Here is an 11,055-nt window from a genome sequence, read left to right on the forward strand (position 1 = left end):
TTCAAGGTTGTTCGGGAGACCAGAATCGCATTCAACGTTTTTGGAAGAACAACTTCCAGAGCTGAAAAGCTGAAGGTTGTGGAAGTGTTTCTTCGTAGCCAGCATAACTCGCAAGTTTGGTTTATTCAAGCAGTCACCGTGCTATTTATTTGCCACGATGTTTGTACATTATCCGACAACAACAAATTCATGAGACAGCTGCGAGTTGAAGGAAAATTCAAAAATTCAACACTGACGAACGATGCTTCCTTGAAGCAGATGCAGAACCCGTGCTGTGTTTAGTCATCGGATCAGATATCGACTGGCGAATTCCCACGCAGCACAGATATCTATGATTTGGTCGCTATGAATTCACTATTTTCATGGACTTTCCAAGGACCAACCCAGCGAGCGCCATCCACCGCAAGCAATGCGAATTTGGTCATCTGTGCACTAAACGTGAGTACTCAGTCTAACACAGAAGTGACATCACAGAGATTACAGTCTTCTGGGATACTCGGGGCAAATGGTATCACGGACCAAAGTGACTCTGCACAATTCAAGACTCTCGACGCACTCCGTCAGACAACAGGTGAATCGCATGAGAGGTGTACAGCTGAGCCACCAAGGAATGAAGATAACTATAGAAAACCTCTCACTCGACTACCGAAGCAAGGCGGAAGGCTTTTTCTAAACGGACAGCTTTAGCGATACAACGTGGTCATAACATAATATCCTTTGCCTGAAGATTTTTTTGAGTGCCGACATGTCTACGGTATACTTCACAGAAAAGCGACACAAGAATCGCTGACTACAAAGCTGAGCGCATTTTACGCATCGTCTCATACACAATCTACACCATCTCTCAATGACTTTCTGAACAAAAAGGACAGGTGCAAGGGTCCTAGATCACTAGATCAGCTAAGGTCGACAAGGCCTACTGAACCAGAGTGACATCCTTCTTCCGACAAAAACGTCTCGCCATTTTATGAACCAACGACCCGTTTTCTTCCCACAGCAGAACCTACGCCAATATGCTCCACCCATTTCCTGGTCGAATGTTCATTGATTGCTTCTTCAGGGCCACACAGCTTCGAGTATGGATCTCGATGCGCACAAGCAACAACGAATGGCTTTACGAAGAAGTTTAGGTATCGTCTGCAACTGCTTGATCACCGCTGGATGCGATAGAGAAAGGAGTGCCTGCTGCAGCTTCGAGCCCTTCATTGGTATTCATCGCTGATTAGCAAGAACCTAAATGTGCATACAACCTTCTTTTCAAGCAGTCATTTGTTTCAAGGTGCAGATGTCCTCTTGGCCGTGTGGCAAAACTTGTTCTTGGTCCAGACGGTGTAGTGCGGGCCTGTCGAATTAAGACACAACAAGGCAACATTGTGCGGCGACCAGCAAAGAAGCTCTATAAACTAGAGATAGCCTGCAACTTCTTCGGGTGGGAGGTTGAAGAAAAAGAATAAACGTGCACAGCCTAGGTCTGCGAGAGAAGAACACAAAGTTCAGGATGCCAAAAGTAAGTTGGCTCCTTGCCTGATTTCTCACATTAGCGCATAGTTTTCTTTCAGACGCTATCATGCAAACGCCATGACCACGTAATGTCAAAAATTTGCGCTCTTTCTTGAGCAGGATCACGTATTATGCAAGAATTTCGCCGAATATGTCCTCACTCCTGTCTCCGCTGTATCGGCTAATAGAAAAGAAATCGCGCTGAGAGTAGCTGCCACCGCATCAGGTGGCATTCGAAAGAGCCAAGAAAAGCCTTTAAAATGCGCAACTGTTGGTGCATTTTGATCGCAAGAAGGAGCTCAAGCTATAATGTGACGCATATACAAATGGTGTGGGAGCTGTTCTGTTTTATTGAGAAGGAAATGAATATAGGCCAAGTAGATTCCGCTCCAGAACGCTAACAAAGGCAAAAAAGAATCATTCGCAGCTGCAGCGAGAGGCACTGGCACTTATTTTGGACGTGTCTCGTTTTCAGGATTACCTTTCATGTCGCCAGTTTACCCTGATTCCGACCATCAACCCCTGCTCGGCCTACTGAGGTCCGACCGCCAAACACCAACGATGGCAGCAGCTCGCATTCAACAGTGGGCACTGTTCTTTGGCGGCTACCAGTGCAAGCTACAGCACGTGCCGAGAAAGCAACTGCTGAGAGTAGACGTCCTCAGCAGACTTCCAGAAGAGGTGACAGGGTCAGCGTTAGATGGTGACGCACCCGAGTACGTCTTGTCGTTGGAGGCCCTGCACGAAGGTATTGTAACCACTCATGAATTACAAGAGCTCACTTCAAAGGATACTGTAAAACTCCGTGTCACGCGCTGTATATTACATAACTGGCCCGGAACTGCTAACAGAATGAAAAACTCTCGGCTGCCAATTTTGCGACCGCAAGTTAAAACTGTCATGAGCCCACAAGCAAATACACCAGGAAAGTAGGGTTGTCATACCGTCGGCCGCACGAGAAAGAATGTTACAGCTAATACACGAAACGCACCAGGGTTCCTCATCCACGAAGTTGGTCGCATGGTCATTGTTCTGGTGGCCAGGTGTAGACAGGGTCATAGAAGCCGTGTCAGCTTAGTTTATAAATTTCGTGCAAAATCTACCCATTAATTGGCAGTCCCGCCAGTAAGTTGGCCCAAAACATCTGAAGGTGGTCCCGTATCCACATTGATTTTGCTGGGCCAATAGCAGGTCAGTTGATACTCATGGTGTTTCACACACTTACCAAGTGGATTGAAGCGGTTCCCACAAAACACGCGAATACAGCTTGTACTGTTGGCTTCTCGCGAAACATGTTTTGCTGCTTCGAAGTACCATACAATATCGTCTCGGATAATGCCAATCAATTCACAAGTCAGGAGTTCGCCACGTTCGTAAGGAGGAATAATATTGTGCACCTGCGGACAGCACCATTTAATCCTTGATCGAATGGAGCAGCCAAAAGAGACGTTCGAAGTGTCAAGGATGGGTTCCGTAAGGTGACTGAAGGGGCGCTGGAAGATAACCTGTTGCAATTGTAGTTCAATTACAGACGTACTCTCCAATAGAAGGAAAGTCTCTGTCGGAGCTGCTACTGGGCTACAAGCTACGTTCGCGCCTAGATACGTGTTTGCCGACCAGACCTGCGTATTCATCAACAGGCACAGCCGAGTAGGCTGTCTCGCCAGGCAGCAGTGTATATGTGCACAGTTATGGCACCGGACAATAGTGGACACCTCGGCACGTGCAATGAACATCTGGAGCCACGATTGCAAAGGTGGAAACTCAAGCCGAATTTGTGCAACGTCATCTTGACCAAGTATGCCACTGTCATGAAGGCACGCCCAGAAGTACTGCTATTTAAACCTCAACAAGTAAAAAAATGGCCCGAATATGCATGTTACACTGCAATTGTCGTCCAAAGACAATAGTCTTGCGTTTGAAGAGAGTGAACAAAACGTTTATTAGATGTTTGCGTAAGAAAATTGGTGAATGATATTCTGAAGGTGCTGCGTTACAGTGCCTCGAGCGTGTAGTGGAGGCGAACGAGTACATCGAGGCACATTAGAAACGAGCGCCATGTGGAAGTTATTTCTGAAAACGAAGGCGCGCGCACGCGTAGAAAGATGCACGCATGTCTCGGAGGTGATAAGTGTAGAACGCAAAGCGACGGGGTGGTGCCACCACTGTGTCGTCGTACCAAAGCGTTGGAATCACTTACCTTTTTGAGCATCGCATTGCACTGTCCGCGCAGCGCGATAAACGATACACTTCTTAGTGTTACTTGTGTGTGCCTCTTCTAGTATAAAGGCAGACTACAAAACATCGACTTCTTGTTATGTCGCCTCAGATATGCACAATGATTGGTTTTAATTGACAATCGCCCAAATATGAACGCTATACCTTGAGCAATATTGGTGGGTGCTGCGGATGGGGTTTGCCATTTAGTGCCTTTTGATGTAGCCTTAAGGGCGGACAAACAGACGAATGTAATGACAAACAGATATACCAAAATGTTTCTGTCGAAGGTGCCCAAGAATGACTATCGTCTTTAAAGTCGGACGGGTGAACCAACACTAGCACTGCCGCTTCGACTGGCGCGACGAGCGAGGCCCTGCAAGCGCCAGAGAATCATGCAGCAGATGTACAGAGTTCGACTGAACAGCCCCTGACGGACCTGAATAATTACTCAGCTCAACTGCCACAGCATAATCCTGACGTTCACGTAACCACAGAGACAACTGATCTTGCACAACTATCTTCACGAAGATCGAGACGAATTCGGAAACGGATACAGCGGTTCTAAATGAAAAGAAAACGAATGTTATGTTTTCTTTGTGTTCGTTTCTGCCGACCATCCAATCCAGCTGTGCGCGCGCACGTTCATGCACACTCTTCTGTTGCCAACACTCGTAGCAGAGATATCATCATGTTTACTTGCCCTGATCCCGTCACCCCTGCATTATATATACTGCAGAGGTGCTATCAATAAACGGGGTGCCAACACCAGCTAGCGTGTCTTTCATAATACGCCTGCCGGTCGCAGTAGGCTAGTACAGAACCATACCTGTCTTTTGTGCGCATTTTATGAAGTGTAGTTTGCAGTAATATGAGAAGTGCATGGCTAACGCTCCAATAAATAAAAATTGTGGCTAGCTATATTGAAACTTGGTTCTGCCACAATTCCATACCTGAATAAATTATTGCACAAGCTCATGTGCAATTACTTCTTATCTTTGGGCAAAAGAAAAGCAGCTAGAAGGACTAAGCTGAGATGTATGACCTTGTGATTTCGGGGTTATTTTGGCACGCAGGTTGAACTCAACTATTTATTTCTATTTTAAGTGATAGTGGTACAATGTGGTACAGTGGAGCAGCTGCGTAATATATCATGCAGTCATCCTAAGTTTCACATCACAGACTCATTTTGTTGTTGGTAAAAGTCTTCACAAGAATTTTCCCTATTCAGCGCATGCCACAATACCGGGGTCGCACAACCGTGTCTTACTTTATTTCTCTATTTCCCATTATAGTGTTTTTCTTCGAAAACCTGGGGATCGCTCAATGACGCAAGCATCTTTTCGAAGGTACAGAAAAGCAGCGCGCAAGAATGTTGTCTTGCCAGGAGGCGTAAGACTTGGCCGTGCACCCGGTGGCAGCGTAAGTGCTGCGTGTGGGGAAAATTATTGTTGGAGCAACTCGGCAAACATCTGGTGCTTCGGAAAACTGCAGGAGGGGCAGCTCGAAATCCCCGAAAGATGGTAGCTCCACAAAATATAAACCTCCGACCACGCATGTGCCCGAATATTCCTTCTGAAACACCCGCCTTTATCTGGGTGCATTTTTCTCACGTCAGCTGTTCTTTGCTGCCTCGTTTCGTTGTTAGAGCCCATAATTCGGCTAAAGCAAGAAAAGAAAATGATCGTATCTAGTGGCATTCCGAAAGGCCAAAATTCAGATGATAACGCAGGGCACGTTCACAAGTCCCTTACAGGCAAACTTTTTCGCCTATTCTTGCATCTTCTTTATCTGTTATTTAGAAGTACTTTCGTGTATCGGCGGATATATGCGAGGACACTAAACAAACGTATATGTGCTAAATGGGAATTGCGAATGCGAACATCTGCACAAGGCCACCTGTGAATCGTTTACTGTGGCCGAAATATACATGGTTGTAAGTGCTTCTTGGACACCGTTTAAGCTTTGTTAATCATCTCATATTTTATTAAAAAGCACATTTTGTTGCACCAACGTGTGCTTGGACACTGTCAGCGTGTTTTAACGCGCTGGTGTTGAAGACCTCGCTTCGACGAGATGCTCGTGTCGGTAGCCGCATCGGTGTCGTCGTAGGTGTTAGAATAGTTGATTGCTAGCTAATAATAAACGTTGCCGTTACCGGAAAATTGAGAGACCTGCAATAATAAATAATAATAAAGTTGGCCAATTGCACGACTTTTGCAAATAGGTGTCATTCGAAGCAGGCAGCGGCGAGTTCGAAGCGGTATTTGCTGGCTTCGAGCCAAGCTTTATGAAGTGGTTCGACGTATTTTTGAAAGTGGAGTAGTTCGTTGCTATCGTGGGCTTACCGGACACAACTATGGCGTTTAAAGGTCGACTTATACTTTCACTTAACTTCAGCATTTACAGCAAAGCACAAGCGTAAATATTGTTACGGAGCTCGCAAACACACGGAAGAGAGGAATGAGCGTATTTCCTATATTTACATGCCAAAGTGACGCTTCAGAGCTGCCAGTCTCTCGCGCGGCGAGTCCACTTCTTTTTCATCGAACTGTTGTCCACGACGGTAGAGCCATGCCCACTGCCTCGTAATATCACCCCCGGCGAACAAAGCGCCGTCACGGCGCCCCTAAGTCAATCAGGACTGGCAGTATAGTAGGGCTTTAGGCGCGACACATGAACAACATCAGTAGATGGTGTAGCAGAGGATGAGTGCGGTTGAACGGGAGTGATGAGGTAGTCGACGTCGGTGACCTTGCGGAGAACTTTGTAGGGTCCTGTGTATCGTGGGAGGAGCTTCTCGCACAAACCTTCACGTCGATACGGCGTCCAGAGTAGGACAAGAGAGTCATCAGGGTAGTCAACGTCGCGGTGCGAGTCATCGTAGCGGACTTTTTGTGCGGCCTGAGAAGCACTGAGCCGAGTGTGCGCGATTTGGCGAGCGACGCGGGCTCGAGAAGCAGCGTCCTGCGCATACACCGTTGGTTGGATAGTAGCAGAAGGAAGGAGTGTGTCGAATGGCAACGCAGGGTTGCAGCCGTACAAAAGAAAGAATGGAGAGTAGCCGGCGGTGTCATGTCTTGACGAATTATATGCAAATGTAACGTAGGGGAGCATTGCGTCCCAGTCACGGTGGTCAGCAGAGACGTACATAGACAACATGTCTGTAAGAGTTCGGTTGAGACGCTCCGTGAGACCGTTAGTCTGGGGATGGTAGGCAGTAGTAAGGTGATGTTCGGTAGAGCAGCTCCGGAGGATTTCGTCGATAACTTTTGCGAGGAAGCAGCGGCCCCGATCCGTCAAAAGCTGGCGCGGAGCTCCATGCCGCAGAATGACGTCATTTAGGAGAAAGTCTGCGACGTCTGTAGCGCAGCTAGTTGGCAATGCACGAGTTATCGCGTATCTGGTCGCATAGTCGGTTGCGACAGCGATCCACTTGTTGCCTGACACGGACGTCGGGAAAGGTCCGAGCAAGTCGAGGCCGATGCGGAAGAATGGTTCCGGGGGAATGTCGATAGGTTGGAGCAGGCCAGCCGGACGGAGAGCAGGACGTTTCCGACGCTGGCAGCGCTCGCAAGCAGCGACATAACGGCGCACAAATTTATACATGCCAGGCCAAAAGAACCGTTGCCGCACGCGGTGATAGGTGCGTGAAAAACCCAGGTGTCCCGCCGTCGGTGCGTCATGCAGATGTTGAAGAATAGTGGCACGCATGTGTTGGGGAATAACTAACAAATATTCCGGGCCATCAGACTTCATGTTGCGACGATACAGAATGTCGTTGCGAAGGACATATTGACGGAGAGAAGGGTCGGAATGTCCTGAAGATACTCGCTGAATGACCTTCTTGAGGGTTGCGTCCCGGCGCTGCTCTGTGCCGATGTCGTGCAAATCAGATATGGCGAGCACACAAGAATCGCCTTCATGGACAGCGAGGCTAGCAGGGTCCACCGGATAACGCGAGAGACAATCAGCATCTTGGTGCAACCTGCCCGACTTATAAATTACGTCGAAGTTATACTCCTGGAGACGTAGAGCCCAGCGACCTAGGCGACCAGTTGGGTCCTTGAGCGACGACAGCCAACACAGAGCGTGGTGGTCCGTAATAACTGAAAACTCGCGGCCATACAAGTAGGGGCGAAATTTCGCTACAGCCCAGACCAACGCAAGACACTCGCGCTCTGTTATCGAATAGTTTCGCTCAGATGTGGAGAGAAGGCGGCTGGCATACGCAATAACACGCGTTTGGCCTCCCTGGTGTTGAGCGAGGACGGCGCCGATTCCGTGAGCACTGGCGTCTGTGCGTACTTCAGTCGTCGCAGACGGGTCAAAGTGAGCCAGTATTGGTGGTGAAATGAGCAGGTCGATCAGCGTGGAAAACGCAGCTGCTTGGTCTTGGCCCCACGAGAAGGGCACGTTCTTTTTGAGAAGATCAGTTAGTGGTCGTGCAATTGTAGCGAAATCGCGTATAAAGCGGCGGAAGTACGAGCATAAGCCCACAAAACTCCGAACATCTTTGGTTGAAGAAGGCAGAGGGAAATTCTTGACAGCGCTAATCTTGTCAGGGTCAGGTCGGACGCCAGCAGCACTTACAAGATGACCAAGGATCGTGATTTGTTGTCGGCCGAAATTGCACTTTTTCGAGTTCAGCTGGAGTCCTGCTCGACGAAAAACGGCTAAAATGGTCGACAAACGAGTTAAGTGAGTTTCAAATGTTGGGGAAAAAACAATCACATCGTCGAGGTAGCAAAGACAGATGGACCATTTATAACCACGAAGAAGAGAGTCCATCATGCGTTCGAACGTTGCCGGGGCGTTGCACAGCCCAAAAGGCATAACCTTGAACTGATAAAGGCCGTCCGGTGTGATGAAGGCAGTCTTTTCTCGGTCTAAGTCGTCGACAGAAATTTGCCAGTAGCCCGAACGCAGATCAATAGATGAGAAGTATCGCGCGCCATGAAGGCAATCAAGGGCGTCGTCGATTCGTGGCAGCGGATATACGTCTTTGCGGGTTATCTTGTTCAAGGCACGGTAGTCAACGCAAAATCTCCAGCTGCCATCCTTCTTTTTCACTAAAACAACAGGTGACGCCCATGGACTTGAAGAGGCCTCTATGACTCCTTTGGAGAGCATTTTCTCGACTTCTCGTTGTATGACCTGGCGTTCGGACTGGGAAACACGATACGGTCGCCGTCTAACAGGATTAGCATCGCCGGTATGTATTTGATGACGCACGAAGGACGTTTGCCCTAAAGGGCGGTCATCGAAGTCGAAAATATCTCGGTAGGTAGTCAGAACGTGGTGAAGTTGCGCCAATTGACAGGGCAGAAGATCAGGGGCGATCATCATCGTGATTTCGTCGCTAGGTGCGTTTGCTCGGCTGGCTGCAGTAGGGGACGAACAGTCTTCAGGGTCCAATGCCACGATGCTACATGCATCAAGTGGGGAAACGTGGGCTAACGAAATGCCTTGCGGGAGAACTTGGGTCGAACTACTGAAGTTAAGGAGCGGAAGCTGAACGTAGTTGTCCACAATAGTCACGATTGTATGCGGCACAGCAACACTTCGAGCCAAGAGCACATCCACCAATGGAGACACTATGTAGTCACCGTCAGGAAGAGCTGGTGATATCGTTAAGGCAACACACGTGGTGGCTTGCGGTGACAGCCGAACATAATCAACAGCGCACAAGCGGTGTGACGGTGAGGACGGCACAGGTCCAAGTCGAGGCAGTTCAAGTTGAAGAACGCCGGTTGCACAGTCGATGAGAGCAGCATGGGTGGACAAGAAATCTAAACCAAGAATTAGGTCATTTGGGCACTGCTCAATAACTGCAAAGAGAACAGATGTGGGGTGATCGGCGATAGTGATGCGTGCTGTGCACATTCCTGTGATGGCAAGACTTCTTCCGTCGGCGACACGAATAACGCCAGGGGCAGCCGGTGTGAGCACTTTCTTCAGGCGGCGACGAAGTCGGGCACTCATCACAGAAATATGCGCCCCAGTGTCAACAAGTGCAGAAACAGTCAGGCCGTCAACGTCGACGTCGATCAAATTTCGTCGTGTCGGCAGTACAAGGAGAGGATTTGAGGTCGGTACCGAGGATGCAGCTTCACCTCCAAGAGCTGCACCGCTTAGTTTCCCTGGTGAGAATTGAGCGGGGAGGTCGGGCGTCGTCGTAGAGGAGAAGGGGACGACGGGCGACGTCCTGGCGGCGAACGAGACTGGTGACGTCGAGGCGACGGTGAGCGGCTGTGCTGCGTATCAGGGGCATCGCAGGCGTAGGAATCGACGGGCAGAGGCCGGCGGTAGTTGTCGGCGATCGGCTCAGGAGGTTGGAAACGACGGTAGCTATCGGTGCGGCGAGCAGTGTTATACTGGTTTCGGGACGAAGACCAATGGTTGTGGCAATACCGTGCGACGTGACCTATGCGGCGGCAGTTAAAGCAGATAGGCCGATCATCCGCAGTTCTCCATTCGGCCGGATTGCGAGAGCGTGGATAAGACCTTTCTTGGGGTGGTGACCTGGGGCGAGGCGGCGACCTTGAACGGAAGCCAATTGGTCGAGACTGAGCAACGGCGCAGACATCGAAGCCCAAATTGCTCAGTTCTTCCCGCACAATCGACTGTACCAAGCAAACCTGAGGTACTTGCAAATCGACGTGGCCGTTGGCGGGAAGAGTAGGTGTAATTGCTTCGATTTCCCGCCGGACAATTCGCGTAATTTCAGACGCTGGTGAAGACTGCCGATGGGAGGACAGTCCATCTTCGCAGGAGGACGTCGCTGCGGTGTTCGGCAGTCGAGTAAATGATCTTGAAATCCGCCTGCTTTTGGCCAGTTCAAAACGCCGGCATTCCTCAATAATTTCGTCGACGGTCGCACAGTTCCGGCACATTAGCAGGTTGAACGCGTCGTCCGCTATGCCCTTGAGGACGTGGCCAACCTTGTCAGACTCCGACATGTCGTTGTCAACTTTACGACATAGAGCCAGCACGTCCTGTATATATGAGATATACGGCTCTGTGGACGTCTGAGCACGTATAGACAACTCCTTCTTTGCAGCCGCCTTTCGACCGATGGGCTTCCCAAATAAGTCGCGAAGCTTTTCCTTGAAGGTGTCCCAACTGCCGATCTCCTCCTCATGGTTCTCGTACCAGACTTTGGCCGTGCCTTTCAGGTAAAACAGCACATTGGCCAGCATAAGAGTCGGATCATACCGGTTGAGAGCACTGGTGCGTTCGTAGTCGGCTATCCAGTCGTCGACATCAACTTGGTCCGTACCGCAGAACGTTCCAGGATGCTTCGGATGCGTCAGCACGTACGTGGGTGGGGGTGGG

Source organism: Rhipicephalus microplus, unplaced genomic scaffold, assembly GCF_043290135.1.
Source record: "Rhipicephalus microplus isolate Deutch F79 unplaced genomic scaffold, USDA_Rmic scaffold_19, whole genome shotgun sequence".
Lineage (NCBI taxonomy): Eukaryota > Metazoa > Arthropoda > Arachnida > Ixodida > Ixodidae > Rhipicephalus > Rhipicephalus microplus.